This window comes from Schistocerca piceifrons, unplaced genomic scaffold (genome assembly GCF_021461385.2).
Source record: "Schistocerca piceifrons isolate TAMUIC-IGC-003096 unplaced genomic scaffold, iqSchPice1.1 HiC_scaffold_2019, whole genome shotgun sequence".
Lineage (NCBI taxonomy): Eukaryota > Metazoa > Arthropoda > Insecta > Orthoptera > Acrididae > Schistocerca > Schistocerca piceifrons.
The window spans coordinates 274,537-279,939 of record NW_025727922.1 but is presented as its reverse complement, the minus strand read 5'-3'; positions in this window follow the sequence as shown (position 1 = coordinate 279,939).

The following is a 5,403-nucleotide window of genomic DNA, read 5'->3' as shown; positions in this document are numbered from 1 at the left end:
AGATGACTGACTCTTCTTACTGTCTATGTTTTGAACCATTCCTGCTACACTAGTTATAGATTCCGATGCTTCACTCCAGGTTTACTGTATCCCTGGGACCTTCTTATTGACGATGAAACACAGAAATTGCATCGGAATTAAATAGAAAAGGCACAATGCCGACTTAAGTACAAGAAGAGTGACTCTTCTTACTGATTATAGTTCGAACCATTCCTGGGACGCTAGTTACAGAATCCGATGCTTTACTTCAGGTTTACTGTACACCTTGGACCTTCTTATTGACGATGAAACACAGAAATTGCATCGGGATTAAATACAAATGGCACATTGCCGACTTAAGTACAAGAACACTGTCTCTTCCTACTCTCTATGATTTGAACCATTTCCTTGACACTAGTTATAGATTCCGATACTCCTTTCAGGTATACTGTATCCCCTGTACCTTCTTGTTGACGATGAAACACAGAAATTGCATCGGAATTAAATACAAAAGGCACAATGCCGACTTAAGTACATGAAGACCGACTGTTCTTATTGACAATGATTTGAACTATTCCTGTGACACTAGTTATAGATTCCGATGCTTCACTTCAGGTTTACTGTATCCCTTGGACCCTATTATTGGGGATGAAACACAGAAATTGCAACAGAATTTAATTGAAAAGGCACAATGCCGACTTAAGTACAAGAAGACTGACTCTTCTTACTGACTATGATTTGAACCATTCCTGTGACACTAGTTATAGATTCCGAGGCATCCCTTCAGGTTTACTGTATCCCTTGGGCCTTCGTATTGACGATGAAACACAGAAATTGAATAGGAATTAAAAACAAAAGGCACAATGCCGACTTAAGTACAAGAAAACTGACTCTTCCTACTGTCTATGTTGTGAACTATTCCTGTGACACTAGTTATAGATTCCGATGCTTCACTTCAGGTTTACTGTATCCCTTCGGTCCTTCTTATTGACGATGAAACACAGAAATAGCATCGGAATTAAATACAGAAGGCACAATGCCGACTTAAGGACAAGAAGACTGACTCATCTTACTGACTATGTTTTGAACCATTCCTGTAACTCTAGTTATAGATTCCGACGCTTCACTTCAGGATTACTGCATCCCTCTGACCTTCTTATTGACGATGAAACACAGAAATTGCATCGGAATTAAATAGAAAATGCACCAGGGCGGCTTAAGTTCAAGAAGACTGACTCTTCTTTATGTCTATGTTTTGAACCATTCCTGCGACACTAAATATAAATTCCGATGCTTGACTTCAGTTTTACTGTATCCCTTGGACCTTCTTATTGACGATGAAACACAGAAATTGCATCGGAATTAAATACAAAAGGCACAATGCCGACTTAAGTACAAGAGACTGGCTCTTCTTACTGTCTATGTTTGAACCATTCCTGTGACACTAGTTATAGATTCCGATGCTTCACTTAAGGTTTACTGTATCCCTTGGACCTAATTATGGACGATGAAACACAGAAATTGCATCGGAATTAAATACAAATTGCACAATGCCGACTTAAGTACAAGAAGACTGACTCTTCTTACTGTCTATGTTTTGAACCAATCCTGTGAAACTAGTTACAGATTCCGATGCTTCACTTCAGGTTTACTGTATCCCTTGGAGCTTCTTATTGACGATGAAACACAGAAAGTGCATCGGAATTAAATACAAAAGGCACAATGCCGACTTAAGTACTAAAAGACTGACTCCTCTTACTGACTATGTTTTGAACCACTCCTGTGACACTAGTTAAAGATTCCGATGCTTGACTTCAGGTCTACTGTATCCCTTAGACCGTCTTATGGACGATGAAATTCAAAAATTGCATCGGAATTAAATACAAAAGACACAATGCCGACTTAAGTACAAGAGACTGACTCTTCTTACTGACTATGCTATGAACCATTCCTGAGACACTAGTTATAGATTCCGATGCTTCACTTCAGGTTAACTGTATCCCTTGGACCTTCTTATTGACGATGAAACACAGAAATTGCATCGGAATTAAATACAAAAGCTACAATGCCGACTTAAGTAAAAGAAGACTGACTCTTCCGACTGTCTATGGTTTGAACCATTCCTGTGACACCAGTTATAGATTGCGATGCTTCACTTCAGGTTTACTGTATCCCATTGACCTTCTTATTGACGATGAAACACAGAAATATCATCGTAATTAAATACAAAAGGCACAATGCCGACTTAAGTACAAGCAGACTGACTCTTCTTACTGTCTATGTTTTGAACCATTACTATGACACAAGTTATTGATTCCGATGCTTCACTCCAGGTTTACTGTATCCCTTGGACCTTCTTATTGACGATGAAACACAGAGATTGCATCGGAATTAAATACAAAAAGCACAATGCCGACTCAAGGACACGAAGACTGACTCTTCTTACTGACTATGCTTTGAACCATTCCTGTGACACTAGATATAGATTCCGATGCTTCACTTCAGGTTTACTGTATCCCTCTGTCCTTCTCACTGACGGTGAAACACAGAAATTGAATCGGAATTGAATACGAAAGGCACAATGCCGACTTAAGTACAAGAACACTGCCTCTTCTTACTGTCCAGGTTTTGAACCTTTCCTGTGACACTAGTTATACTTCCGATGCTTCACTTCAGGTTTACTGTATCCCTTGTACCTTCTTATTGACGATGAAACACAGAAATTGCAACGGAATTAAATACAAAAGGCACAATGGCGACTTAAGTACATGAAAACCGACTTTTCTTATTGACAATGATTTGAACCATTCCTGTGACACTAGTTACAGATTCCGATGCTTCACTTCAGGTTTACTGTATCCCTTGGACATTCTTATCGACGATGAAACCCAGAAATTGCATCGGAATTAAATACAAAACGCACAAAGCCGACTTAAGTACAGGAAGACTGACTCTTCTAACTGTCTGTGTTGTCAACGATTCCGGTGACACTAGTTATAGATTCCGATGCATCACTTCAGGTTTACTGTATCCCTCTGACCTTCTTATTGACGATGAAACACAGAAATTGAATCGTAGATAAATAGAAAAGGCACAATGCCGTTTTAAGTACAAGAAGACTGACTCTTCCTACTGACTATGTTTTGAACCATTCCTGTGACACTAGTTATAGATTCCGATGCTTCACTTCAAGTTTACTGTATCTCTCTGACCTTCTTATTGACGATGAAAGACAGAAATTGCATCGGAATTAAATACAGAAGGCACAATGCCGACTTAAGTACAAGATGACTGACTCTTCTTACTGTCTATGTTTTGAACCATTCCTGCGACACTAGTTATAGATTCCGATGCTTCACTCCAGGTTTACTGTATCCCTGGGACCTTCTTATTGACGATGAAACACAGAAATTGCATCGGAATTAAATACAAAAGGCACAATGCCGACTTAAGTACAAGAAGAGTGACTCTTCTTACTGATTATAGTTCGAACCATTCCTGGGACGCTAGTTACAGAATCCGATGCTTTACTTCAGGTTTACTGTACACCTTGGACCTTCTTATTGACGATGAAACACAGAAATTGCATCGGGATTAAATACAAATGGCACATTGCCGACTTAAGTACAAGAACACTGTCTCTTCCTACTCTCTATGATTTGAACCATTTCCTTGACACTAGTTATAGATTCCGATACTCCTTTCAGGTATACTGTATCCCTTGTACCTTCTTGTTGACGATGAAACACAGAAATTGCATCGGAATTAAATACAAAAGGCACAATGCCGACTTAAGTACATGAAGACCGACTCCTCTTACTGACTATGTTTTGAACCATTCCTGTGACACTAGTTATAGATTCCGATGCTTCACTTCAGGTTTACTGCATCCCTTGGACCTTCTAATTGACGATGAAACACAGAAATTGCATCGGAATTAAATACAAAAGGCACAATGCCGACTTAAGTACTGTCTATGTTTTTACCATTCCTGTGACACTAGTTATAGATTCCGATGCTTCACTCCAGGTTTACTGTATCCCTTGGACCTTCTTTTTGACGATGAAACAAAGAAATTGCATCGGAATTAGATACAAAAGGCACAAAGCCGACGTAAGGGCAAGAAGACTGACTCTTCTTACAGACTATGTTTTGAACCATTACAGTGACACTAGTTATATATTCCGATGCTTTACTTTAGGTTTCTGTATCCCTTGGACCTTCTTATTGTCGTTGAAACACAGAAATTGCATCGGCATTAAATACAAAAGCACAATGCCGACTTAAGTACAAGAAGTCTGACTCTCTTACTGTCTATGTTTTGAACCATTCATGTGCACGAGTTATAGATTCCGATGCTTCACTTCAAGTTTACTGTATCCTCGGACCTTCTAATTGACATTGAAATACAGAAATTGCATCACAATTAAATACGAAAGGCACAATGCCGACATATGGACAAGAAGACTGACTCTTCTTACTGACTATGTTTTGAACCAATCCTGTGACACTAGTTATAGATTCCGATGCTTCACTTCAGGTTTACTGTATCCCTCTGACCTTCGTATGGACGATGACACACTGAAATTGCAGCGGAATTAAATACAAAAGGCACAATGCCGACTTAAGTACAAGAAGACTGATTCTTCTTACTTTCTATGTTTAGAACCATTCCATTGACAATAGTTATAGATTCCGATGCTTCACTTCAGGTTTACTGTATCCCTTGGGCCTTCTTATTGACGATGAAACTCAGAAATTGCATCGGAATTAAATACAAAAAGCACAATGCCGACTTAAGCGGAAAAACACTGACTCTTCTTACTGACTATGTTTCAACCATTCCTGTGAAACTAGTTATACATTCCTATCCTTCACTTCAGGTTTACTGTATCCCTCTGACCTTCTTATTGACGATGAAACACAGAAATTGCATAGGAATTAAATACAAAAGGCACAATGCAGACTTAAGTACAAGAAGTCTGACTCTTCTTACTGACTATGTTTTGAACCATTCCTGGGACACTAGGTATAGATTCCGATGCTTCACTTCAGGTTTACTGTATCTCCTCTGACCTTCTTATTGACGATGAAACACAGAAATAGCATCGGAATTAAATAGAAAACTCACAATGCTGACTTAAGTACAAGAGGACTGACTCTTCCTACTGTCTATGTTTTGATCCATTCCTGTGACACTAGTTATAGATTCCGATGCATGACGTCAGTTTTACTTTATCCCTTGGACCTTCTTATTGACGATGAAACACAGAAATTGCATCGGAATTAAATACAAAAGGCACAATGCCGACTTAAGTACAGTCTATGCTTTGAACCATTCCTGTGAACCTAGTTATAGATTCCGATGCTTCACTCCAGGTTTACTGTATCCCTTGGACCTTCTTATTGACGATAAAACACAGA